Source organism: Manis pentadactyla, chromosome 13 (genome assembly GCF_030020395.1).
Source record: "Manis pentadactyla isolate mManPen7 chromosome 13, mManPen7.hap1, whole genome shotgun sequence".
NCBI lineage: Eukaryota > Metazoa > Chordata > Mammalia > Pholidota > Manidae > Manis > Manis pentadactyla.
The window spans coordinates 102,899,662-102,912,022 of NC_080031.1; the positions used below are offsets into that span (position 1 = coordinate 102,899,662).

Here is a 12,361-nt window from a genome sequence, read left to right on the forward strand (position 1 = left end):
CATGTGCTCTGCTGAGGGGCCTCCGTGGCTAGAACACTTTGCAGGAACTGTCCTGACACTTCACTCCCTCAAGGCGATGCAGCCGTGTATTATCCCACAGCCCTGGAGGGAGAAGTTCAAAATCAAGGTATCAGTGGGCTGGGTCCTTCTGAGGCTGTGAGCGAAGGAGGGTTCCAGGCCTCCCGGTCACCTTGTAGATGGCTGTCTTCTCCCTGGGTCTCTTCATGTCATCTTCCCTCTGCATTGTCACTGTGACCCAGTTTCCCCTTTTTATAAGGACGCCCACCCTGCTGGCCTCAGTTATTACTTCTGTAGCGGCACTATCTCCACATAAGGTCATATTCTGAGACACTGGGGGTTAGGATTTCAACTAGTGGACTTGGGGGGGATGCAGTGCCACGCATAACACCTGCCTTCTGCCTGTCATTGCCCCCCACCTCTCTGACTTAATGAATGAAACGGAAGTGGTGCCCGCAGGGACAGATCATCCTCTGAACAAACTAAATGGGAGCCCGGGAGTGAGGGTGCAGGAGAGAGGAATGTGAACCCGAGAGAGACACCAGCGTGGGAAGGAAGCGTGGCCTGACGACGAGCTGAAGCCGCTGTCATGGACGAGCCTAGAGGTTGCACGTCTGCACGCAGACAGCCTGCTAGTCCTGAGGTTGGGTGCCAGTCAGCCACTTGCCGGCCTGGGGCTTCTCCCTCACTTGTAAGATGTGGGGAATAGCAGCACCTAAGTCAGGAGATGGTGAGGACTGAGTGAGACACCAGGCACATACCCGCTGGGCACGCGGTAGTTTGTGGTACAAGTGGAGGCCCAGTTCAGGGAACGTGGTCGTTCAGGAAAAAGGTGATGAGAAAAAAGAGGCTAACTGCCCTTGATTCAGGCCGCGTGACTGCGTTCTCACCAACGGTAACGAAGAGAAGGGAACCAGAGTGACTGGGAGACGGGGCCCCGGGGCCCAAGGCAGTGGAGTCACCTGGGCCCCACCGAGGAGATGCAGAGTCCTGGGCCCTCAGGAACCTGGCTAAGTCAGGACTTCTGCGGTAGGACCTGGAACCTGATTTCCAACAAGCTCCCCTGTGATCCTTACACACATTAGGAGCACAGCCTGGGAGGGAAGCTTGGCCCTGCCGCTTGGTAACTGTGTGACCTTAGGCAAGTGGCCCAGCCCACTAAGCCCCAACTCCTGCATTTCAAACAGCCCGACTTCTCCGTGGTTAGCAGAGATCGATTTACTCATACAGGTGAAGCCAAGCCGAATGCCTGGCCCACGCTAAGGGCACGAGGCACCCTGGCGAGCAGCCCAGAAGCTCTCCTCTTTCTGAACACTCAGAGACCCGAGGGAAGCTCCACGCCAGAGCAAAAGCACCTCTGGGCTGCCCCAAAGGTGGCACTAGTGGCCACTCACCAAATGTGGCTTTGGACTTCGGAACAAATGGACTTGTGGGCAGCCTTTTAGGACTTACCTTTCAATAATAATAATGAGGTGTTATAAGCCAGGCACTGTGCTAGGAGTGTTACTCATTTGATCCTTTCAACAACAAAGTTGTTACTACTCCATTTTATAGATGAGGAAACTGAGGTGCCAGGACACAAGACCAATAAGTGGCAGAGTCTGAATCTGAACCCCAGGAGGCCTGGCTGCAGAGTCTTTGCACTTGGCCACTATGTTATGCTGCATCTCTTGAGCAGGGAACTTCAGGAGCCAAAATAACCGCTCTCCCCTCCTTCTCTCTCCCTGTAGGCCGCTGGCCCCCACGCATGTCCTTGTTCGTGCCTTGAAGTCCTGTCCCTCCCACCTGAGTGGGACATCCTATCAGCCCAGGCCCGGCCTCTGGAACCTGCCCACCGAGGCAGTTCCTTCTCTTCCCCACGGTCGAGTGGGTTGAATCCAGTTACATCTTGAGATGGGACACCTTGTCGGTACTTGGTGAACATTTGTTGACTAGCAAGTCCTTTCTTAAGGAAAAGTAATCATTCTCATATAATTTATGTGTCAGGAATAGGTGTTGTATTTACCTAAAACAGGTATGTTTGTGGCACAAATGACTACAGATTATTTTCCCCATAGCCAGAATCAAAGAGTATTGTATTCACCAACCAATGCCTATTTGCTGAGGTGGAAGGGGTGTGCCTTCTAGTCGACATGGTCGCTAACTCCTGGAAGCTAGCATGGTGGGGCCATCTACGATCCTTGATAGTTTATTCGGGGTCCCTCAAAAGCAGGTGTATGGTATCTTGGGCACGTTGCATAATCTGTGGAACCACATCCTTACAAACTCAGAAACAAGAGCAATATTTGGAAATCATCCTTCAGACCGTGGAGCATAGATGTTAGGAGATCAACTCTATCAACAAACAGATCTCAGAGACCCCCAGCAAGGTGAGCAAGCGTACTCTCTGTTCTGGGATTAAATGTCCCTTTGCTCAGTAGGCACAGAGGCAGCGTATGAGTGTCTGCCTACTATTGCCACTGCAAATATTATCATCATGGCTGCTGCTGTTACTGGCCTTTGAAGTCAAACTAACCAGCTGGATACTTATTCCTTAAATCCTTTTTTGAAAACAGGCGAGCCATATATGCATATAGGCACATCAGATTTGGGAGAGAGTTTGTGAGAATTTCAGTGTTTTGTCCCTTAATTTTTTGTGTGTTAACTTTGTTTTTGATGGAGTATTTCATTTGCAATTCCATTTACTCATACTAAAAAAGGCAGTGTCAACAGAAGAAAGCCTCCAGTGGCCACCAGCTGTCCTCGGCAGATCTGGTGAACTTGCCTTCAGATAGAGCTCTCAAGAGGGGGATTTCCTTGGAAGCTCTCAATGACCAACACAAAAAAAAAAAAAGGAAAAGGAAATTTGTGACTGTGAATCACAGTCTCCACCAAAATTCACACTCTTTCATGCAGAAAGTCCTAGTAAACGGCTGGCCAGCCTTTTGCTAGACACCACTTTGCAAAGCCAGGGGTGGCTTTTCAACCCTTTGCACCGGCAGGCTGGCTTATGCTCACACGGAGCCCGGCTCACCCTCTGCCGAGATTCTCTCATCCTCTCACTGGTGTTGGCAGAGCTAAATCATCAACAATCATATCCCTAGAGTAAAGGAAAGGGGCAGTGCCAGAGACCAATGCAGAAAGGAGGGCAGAAAATTGTGGGTGGATTTAAACAGCCAAAGAAAGCCCAGAGTGTTTGCTTTACGCCGAGGCACAGAAGGGGTTCTTGGACCCGAACAGCCAGGTGAGGTGGGTCTTTTCTGGTTCTCTGAAAAATGCGTCCATGATTAAATGCCAGAAATTCCCACTCCAGACCTGGAGGTCTGAATTTTTCAAGCGCTCTTCTCCAGAAGCCTTGCATACTTTGGGCGTGGACCAGTAACATGGGTGTGGCTAGCGTAAGTGCCCGAGAATGTGCCCAGTGGCTAGTCATTCCCGCTCCTTCTCTGCCAGCGCTTATCTGTGGAGGCATTCTGAGGTGAGGATGTGGTTTTCAAAAATCAGAGATAAGGTAAGAAGGAATCCAGGTGACCAGCGGGGCCATCGCAATACCACCGTATCAGAATATACTCGGGTAACCCCATATTTCAGGGTGCTTTTTATATTAAGAGAGTGACAAAATCTGAGGTGCCCAGCCAGCGAACAGGCTTCCTGAGGTAGCTGGATTTCCAGGCCCCCAGGAGGGTGACGGTGACACAGCAAGCTGATGCGAGCCAGACACTGAAGCCGCAGCCCTCGGCCTCTGCTGAGCAGAAAGGGCCAAGTCCAGCGTGACTAAATATGACGACGTTCTGCCCCCTTCAGTCCCCACTGGCCTGGCGGTGGGGGAATGCAGATAATGGGCAGCACGATGCATGATTATTTTTACAGTCTCTCAGTTCTAGGTGCTATTTTTACATGCCCGGGCCTTCAGCAAGCCCTTCCCCCTGGGCAGTCTGCACCGTGATTTAAACACAGCCAGGGGTGAGCTCCTGGGTGCTCCCCTGCCGGACAGCCAGTTCAGTGGTAGCTGCTTAAAACATCGGCTGATTTTCTTTCCCTTCCAAGCTGCCTGAGCCTTGTACTCAGGGACACATACACACACAGATGCACACACCCATGCACATACGCAACCTCAGCTCTGGCTATAACCTGCTGTCGTTTCCCCGGAACACAGACTCTGATTCTTACCTGAAGAGCTCGTAGGCTGAGGGCCGTGCCTCTCTGTCCCAGGGGAAAGGGAGTCCACTTGGTGTCGTCCGCTCCGTCGCTGTCACTGCGCTGCGGCTGCCTCCCGAGCAGCCCCGAGCCAGCTCTCTGAACCTCTCGGTTACTGCAGTCTGTGTGGGGAGAGGGGACGGGCCATGGCATGCACATCAGGTTGCTGGCCCGCCTCCAGACACCGTGCCACAGAGCCGGCTACCAGTCCCGCGGGGCGGTGTGGGAGGCAGCGAGGCAGGCTGGGGGGCTGAGAATGTCCGCCTCTAGCTCTCCCTCTGGCCTCGTTTATCAGCAGGGGGGACCTGCCCTTAGACAACAGCCCGTACCAACCCCACCCACGGGGACATACGCAGAGCTCTGCGTGCCCCCAGCTCTGGGCAGACAGCAGCAGGCCCGGGAACCCAGAGCTATTGGCCAGCGGGGAAGGGAAGCAGAAACGGCGACAGCAGCAGCTATCCTGGGTGTTATTTTAACGTGGTTTGTCTTGGGGCAAATGGCTGAGCTCAATGGACTACTGGCCCGTCTGAGCAGAATCCTGTTTATTTTGAGCCCTCAGTCACCAGGGAAACAGCAGGTCGGGGCTCAGAGTAGCTGCTTTGGAATCAGAAGGCTGCCGGATAGAAGGGAGTCCTTTTCTGTTCCGTCACTGGCATCCTGCCGAGGGTGTAAGTGTCTGTGTGTGTCTGTGTGTCTGTGTGTGTGTCTGTGTCATTCCCAGAGCCAAGCCTTGCAAAGGGCATTTTGCAAAACCACTCAAGGCAATGGCCATCCAGGTCAGGGCTGGGAGGAGCTGCAGAGAGAGTATTTCTATCATTCCTCACTAGTGGTCAAGCCTGACCTTGCTGAACTAAGCGAATGAATCCTCAGGTGAGTCCAGCTTCGTGATGTGGGGATTTCTTCAATGGACCGTGGGTGTCACCTTTATGCCAGTAGCCAGGACCGGGTAAGGGAGGGGGGACGCTGCCTGTACAGATAACTCTTGGCCAGATGGTGGGGAATGAAAGAATCCTTAGCTCCTTAAATTATTTAATGTAATGTAATTCCCCTCGATATTAAATTTTTTTCAAATTTCAAGTTAACATCCCTCAAGTTCCATATTTATTTCAACTTCCATGTCAAGTATCTAGAGTTATCTTTTAAGTAATATATATTCAGATATTTTGAGGCATGAGACATAACCTTAATGCTTTTTGACAAAACTGATATTTAGCAGGAAAGGGACTTGCAGGTAACCTAGTCGAAATGTCTGGCATCAGAATAGCCCTCCAGCTCCGGGCCAGGAAGTAGCCATGGGGATGACAGCTGTTGAAGCTGCTTAGTGAGCATCCACAACATGCTAGATCCTATACAGAGTGTGTAACTAAACCCGTATCGCCCCTCAAAGTTCTTAGACCACTTTTAGAGCCATTTCTGCGGTAATTAAAACCTTCTATGCAAGCCTGCTAGCACTGCATAGGTGGGGTCTGAGAAAGGATGACAATGGAGGTCCAATAAAAATCATAGTAGAAACCAGGTAGGCTTATCCACATAGGTGTGGCCTTGGCCAGCATCATCCACATCTAAAATGTTGTGGCTGGTGCCGGAGGTGAGAATCATCCTTCCACATCTTAAGAGATTGATTCACTCCCAAAGCACTTCAGTGGTTGCAATAATAGAAAATGGCTTTCAGCCTCTTATAAGAGGTTTAGAAGGGTGATAAAGGTAGAATATGGCATTTCTGTGTTTTTATTTATTCTGCACTTGATGCCTCTGAAAATCAGACATAAAGCTATCACTTTTTAACTGCATCAACTTGAAAGAAAAACCAGAGCGTGACAGACTCAGCAGGATTCAAAATGCCCCCAGTAAATACATTTTCTCTCTCTTTCTAGGCACAACACATCAGCCCTGGTTTCTTGTCCTTGAATCCTAAGGCTGACATTCAATATTTGCTTTAAAATTTTCCCTGCATTCATGCTGTTTACATGGATGATAAAGTTATGTGAAACGCACAGCAGACACACCGCATTTTCTTTCTAATTTCATTTGACCTTGTTCAGACGCAACAAACCCTAATCAGCTGACAGGAGAAATCAGATGCTGCCTGCTACTCTCTCTCCCAGCCAAGTATTTCCTTCTGTTTATGCCCAGCCATGCAAGTGAAGGAAGGGCATGCTGGCCTCATGCTGAACCAGCTGCCAAGATGACGGAGGAGAAAGATTGGACAAACAGGGCACAGGGAAATGCAGCAGACGTCCACAGGAAATTGTATTCATTGCCCAAGGAGCTGTGGCAGCCACAAGCATCACCAGAGCTGCAGGACAGAAAGGGGGCCCAGTGGTTCTCAAGTGAGGGGCACCTGACCCCCTGTAATCCTAGAATGTGAGCTCACCCCAGTTTGTCAGCCTGGCTCACCAGCAGTTTCAGGGGAGGATGCTTGGAAAGGTCAAACCCACAAGGGGTGGGCTTCCTCTTCCTGACGTTGACCACCGTGGCCTATTCTGTTTTCTTTTCCTCAATCTCAGTTTTTTAATTTTTATTTGAAAATATTTTATCTTTAAATAAAAGTAGTGGCTTCATGCATATGATAAAAATGTATAATGTACAGAAAGGTATGAAATAGCCTTACTAATCCCCTTGTCCCCAAAGATAACCACTATTAACTTTTTGTCTGGCTCCTTTCAGGGAAAAAAAAACAAGTTTGTACACCTGAATGGGAGTGTGCTTAGAATTGGTTTACTATGCGCCATGTCTTGAATGGTTGTTTTTCACTTAATAATAGATCTTTCATATTGCTCCAGTCTGTCCAAACAACAGCATTCCTTGTCTGGACTATTGCCATATCCTCCTCGCTGAGTTCCCTGCTTTCGCCTTTACCCACTACAGTTCACTCCAGAAGATCCTGCTAAAACACAAATCAGATCATGTCCTTGTTTGTTCAAAACTGTCCAGTGCCTTTGCCTTGTACCAACAACAAAACACAAGCTTGCTACCACCACCCACCTCTCCACATTCATCCCCTGCACACTCCTTGCTCACCGTGTTCCAGCAGTTTGCTCCTCATACGGGCCAAGCAGGGTCCTGCCTCTGGGCCTTTGCACTTGCTGTTGCCTGTGCCCTAACGTATAAGCAATTATTTTCTGCCCCTCCACTCTTTGCATGGCTCTTGCTTATCACTCTGTCCTCATTTCAGGCCAGCTCCTCGAAATCAGCCCCTCATCACGGTCTTTGACAGCCCCTCGCTTTTTTCTCCTTCACAGATCTTACTGTTATCTGAAAACTATGTTCAGTTATTTATTTACATGTTTTCTGTCTCCCCCATTGCACACACACTGGAATGTAAACTCCGTGAGGAGAGCAGGGGATTTTATCTGTCTTTTCACCATTATATTTCCCCTACTTCCACCAGGATTTCTCAAACTTGAGTGTATATCAGAATCACCTGAGCATGTTTTAAACCACAGATTGCTGGGCCCCCACTCCAGAGCTTCTAATTCAGTAGATGTGGGGTAGGCCTGAGAATCTGCATGTCTAACAAGTCCCCAGGCAATGCTGATGCTACTGGTCTAGGAACCACACTTTGAAAGCTACCAGTCTAGACAATGCCTGGCACATAATGGGTGTTACATACATACATACATTTGTTACGTGAATGTATGAGTCTGGGCACGTGCATTTGCCACCTTTTTTGGAATGGCAGTTTTATTTCCACTTTACCACTAATCTATTTTATTGGACTGTAAACCTCCTCAAATTCTGTGATGGGCGGGCCCAGAAGTTTGTCAGATAAAATGGTTTATTAGCTCCATTGATTTGCCAGCAGATGATGAAAAACCTAACATTTTGTAAACCCAAGGACAGTCAGTGAGAATCACTTCTTGTTCTCTGCCTCAGTGAAACATCAACCCCAAAGGCGGTTCAGCCTCACATGATGGGACAGAGAACTGTCCCCAGGACAGATTGCTCAGGTCTCCCACGTACTTGCTTAATAACTATGTTGTTGGCTCAGATTAGGCCTTGGTGCATGGAATGTGCACGACTCGTCGACCTCAGGTTATCAGTTGTAGAGAGCCCAGCGGTCTTTCTGTGAGTCACAAAACCCCTTGAGAATCCGACAAGATATATAAACCTGTTCCTCAGAAAAACGAATGTGTACACACACACAACTCACTCACATGTTTTTTTTTTTACATTTAATTTCAGGAAGTTATACCCCAAGTCCATTTCAACTCCAAATGTAAAACTCCTGATTTAATAATTGTCTATTTACTTGGAAAAACCAAAGAACCTAGATCTCCAGTTTATCATTTAAATTTCTGAATTATCAGAGATTTAAATGTAAGAAGACAAACCTTAGAGAAAACATAGATTCATTCTATGTATTATCCTAGGGGAATGCTTTTGGAAGCATGATCTGAAGCCCAGAGTTGAAAATAGAATAGTGAGATTGATTCCATAAATTTAACATGATCTACACAGGGGAGGGCCGGGGAGAATCTCTTAGCTCAGACTGTGGGGAGAAATCTAGGGATCTATCATTTCCATCGATGTTCTTTCCGCTTGGACTGTCTGGGTGGCCCGTGGCCAAGCTCTGTGGAACCAGACCTGAGCTTATCAGGGAAGACAGGGTGAGGCCACATCGTTCAGTGAAGCCCCATCACTAGGTTCATTATTACATTAGCCATGCTTTAGGTTTTTAAACAACTTAATTGAGACATAATTCACATACCCTACAGTTCACCCATTTAAAGTATACGGTTAAGTGATTTTAGTGTGTTCACATGATCAAGCAACCGTGACCACTATCAAATTTTAGAACATTTTTGTCATCCCCAAAAAACCCCCCATACACATTAGCAATGACTCCCCATTCCCCATTCCTGCCAGTCCTGGGCAACCACAAATCTACTTTCTGTCTCCATAGATTTGCCTCTTCTCGCCATTTCATATAAATGGTATCATATAGTATGGGCATCTTTCTCTTACAAAGCTTAATGTCTCTGAGGTTTATCCATACTGTAGCATGTATCAGAACTTCATTCCTTTTTGTGGCTAAATAATATTTCACTGTATGGATATACTACTCTTTATTTTTCCATTCATCAGTTAAAGGGCACTTGGCTTGTTTCTTCTGTTTGGCCATTATGAATAATGTTGCTGTGAACATCTGCATTGCATATAGTTTTTGTGTGAACACATATTTTCATTTCTCTTGGGTCCTGCAGTGGTTTTACTCTTAAACATTTACCCAGAGAATTTTATTTAGCCTACATAATTCTTTTGGCTTTAATTTTTTTCTATCATAACCTCATGGAGAAGCAATCAGGCTTGGATGCTAAAGACCTCAGAGTTCTTCTGTTTCCATTCTGGGCCCTTTTTCGCTTCTACGTAATCTGGGGCATGACTCAAGCTATGAGGATACCTGCTCCCCGACCCTCTCATGGGATATTGGGAGGATTCACGGCATAAATCAAAAGGACCTGCTCCTGAGAAGACATTAACCCAAATGAATAGGTTAGTGTGCATCAAAGAAACATAATACCCTCAGACCAAGGGCGTCACCAGCACCCTGGGTGCCATATCAGCCCGGAGGCCAGTAGGTGGACACAGAGGCACAGATAGTATAAAAAATACCCACCATTTTATCAGGATCAGTTTCCTTTGAGATCAGAATTTGGTTGCTTTCCACATCCTGCAAGCCACCCTCTCAGGGAGGTTCCCTGCCTCGTCACTGGGGTCAGGGGGCAGGAGGAAGGTCAGGACCATGCCTGGTGATGGGCAGAGCGAGCTTAAATTCTAAAGCCTACTACCGTCCCGCTAACGTTTCTCCAAAGACCACTCCACCCCACTCATCACAAAGCACCTCGCTCTCTACAGAGACGCAGAGGAACCTTCTTTTGTGAATCCCCTGTGCCTCTTCTGGGCTCTGGGGCAGGCAGATCGCGCCTCCACCCCCGGGCATGATCTAATAAGGACCCGTGTAGAGGCACTGGGGGCCCCAGTGGCAGGACGAGTCCAGAATATCTTGGCTTCTTCATGCTCTCTGGCCGGTCACCAGGGCCCCTTGCTGTCTGAAATCAGGCAGCTGGAAGCCCCACTGATGAGCATATAAATGATGGATTTGATCGGAAAGGAGATGGCAGACATGCCTGGGGTGCCTGAGTCACCACTCACTGGCTGTGTGATGGGAGGCTCAGTGTCCCTATCTGTTACGTGGGGATAATAGCAGTTATTTGCCTTGAAGGGTCTTTGTGAGGATACCCGAGAGGGTGCCTGGAGGGCGCCAGCCTACATTTAGAGCTCAATCATTGTTGGCTATATATTTTGAAATCAGAATTAAGTTATTATATTTTGAAATCACAGTTAAGAGCCTCAAGAAATCTAGCCATTCTCTTCTAAGTTATTTAGGGAGACTGACTTTCTATTGGTCAATTAGTTGTAAGTCCCTAATCGGGCACCCCATTATGTGTTAGGCACCACAATGGGGGCAGGGGATGAAATTTAATTTTCCCCCAGAAATGTAAAAGTCAAGTTGAGAGAAAAACTAAAATACAGTAAACTGTAATACTGACCATCAGTGCCATCCGGGTTCAGAGAGGGACAAAGCAGAAAAGACTGGGTGGGCCAGAGAGGGCCCACAAGGAGAGGCAGCATCCCTGCTGGGCCTTGAAAGGCAGGCTGGGTTCACATCAGCAGGGCAGACGGAGACGGGAGGGGGCGAGGGCGGGGAGGGGGAAGGGGCGACCCCCGGCAGGCTGGGGGCCCTGGGGTCTGAGCACGGTGGGTGGGCGGGGAACCAAGCCAGAGACGAGCCTCCTGGTGTCTCTCCCACCACCAGGGGCTGCCAGGAATGACGTGCCACGGGGTCTCTAGTCACCTGCTCTAATACCCTCTCTAGGAGACTTCCTGTCGCTCATTTTTGTGGACCCTAAGAGGGGGAAGGGGGAGGAGTTAGGTTGGAGGGGCCTCAATCCAGACGATTGTAAAAAGCAACACAGACTGGCTACCCTTGACCTCGGCTGTTCTGTGTCCAGCCCCGCTCCCAGGACCTGCGCCTTCGTTGTCTTTGGGATCCCAGCCCTTCATAGATTTCATCCATGTGGTTGCGGACGGAGATGCCTACACCCCCCTGGCAGGGATGGACACAGTACCCACCCTGGTTCAGGGAGACGTGAGCCTGAGACTAGCGAGAACTGCTGCGAAAGGGAAGCACTTACTCTTGCAGGGCGGCTGTGCCAGTAGGATGTCAGCCTCGAGCTGCCGGCCGCTCTCTGGCCACCACAGCAGTGCGTCTTCCTGGAATAGAGCAACACAGGGATGCTAAGCCGGGAAACGGAGAGAGAGAGTCAGGAAGCCATCATCTGGGCGCCTGGACCGCACCACACCGAAGCCCTGGCCCTTTTTCGTCACGTGAACAAACACATTTCCTTTTTTTGTCTAGGTCTCTTCGAGCTGGGCTTCAGTCCATTGTTATGAAAAGAAACCCGATTTGTTTGAGTAGTTATCTGGTTCCCACCCACATTTTGTTGGCTTTTCTCAGCATAGAGACTTGCAGTGCATAGTGGAGGGGTGGTAGGTGGCAAGGAATAACTGTGAGTGACATCGACACGCATCCCTAGACAGGCACAGGTACATGTCACGCAGAGGCGTTAGGAGGGGCCACCAAGCCGCACAACTTCCCGTCCTTGTCCCTTGACTCTGCCTACAGAGCCATTCTCCCCAGCCCTTGCTTTCATCCCTCTTGTTCTCCCCAAAGAAAGGAGTCCTTGGACCTGCCCAGTGCATTTTGCAAGGCTCTAGGGAGCCAGGAAGAGAGGGGGAGAGAGCGAGGGGAGAGGAAGCTCCGCACAGGCCGTTTTTGTTTTTCCTCTTTTGCCCAATAACAAAGAATCCGCTGGCATCCTTTTATTTATAACCTATTTCACGCAAGGCTTTTTAAAGCTAAGCATTACCTCTACTGTAATGGGATTTGTCTAATGATTTCCTAGGAAACATCTTGGATGTCAGCAGAGATAATCTGCTTGGTAGGAATCGCTTCCTGCTTCCCCGCCCAGAACTAGACCTGCCGAGGCCTTTCGGGGGCAAACTGGCCTCGGAACGAGAGAAGAGGGTGCAGGAATGCCCGAAGCCGGCACCCATCACAGAGGCCCAGGCCTGCCACGGACCCCGATCCGGGAGGAAAGAG

General features: G+C 49.1%; 1 protein-coding gene and 1 long non-coding RNA gene across 4 annotated transcripts in view; one reads left to right on the plus strand and one right to left on the minus strand.

The window, feature by feature from the left end:
* The window catches only part of LOC118917417 (uncharacterized), a 308,681-nt gene that overhangs the window by 274,971 nt on the left and 21,349 nt on the right, over positions 1-12,361 (plus strand). The window lies entirely within an intron of this gene.
* The window catches only part of FGF1 (fibroblast growth factor 1), an 89,984-nt gene that overhangs the window by 77,238 nt on the left and 385 nt on the right, over positions 1-12,361 (minus strand). For 2 of the 3 annotated variants that reach the window (XM_036895212.2, XM_036895222.2), the window contains exons 2-3: positions 11,394-11,472; positions 4,168-4,316 (exon numbers count right to left, since the gene is read on the minus strand). The gene's annotated coding sequence lies outside the window, so the exon portion shown is untranslated. The remainder of the gene's footprint in view (positions 1-4,167; positions 4,317-11,393; positions 11,473-12,361) is intronic. The other variant, XM_057491026.1, reaches the window with a different exon arrangement.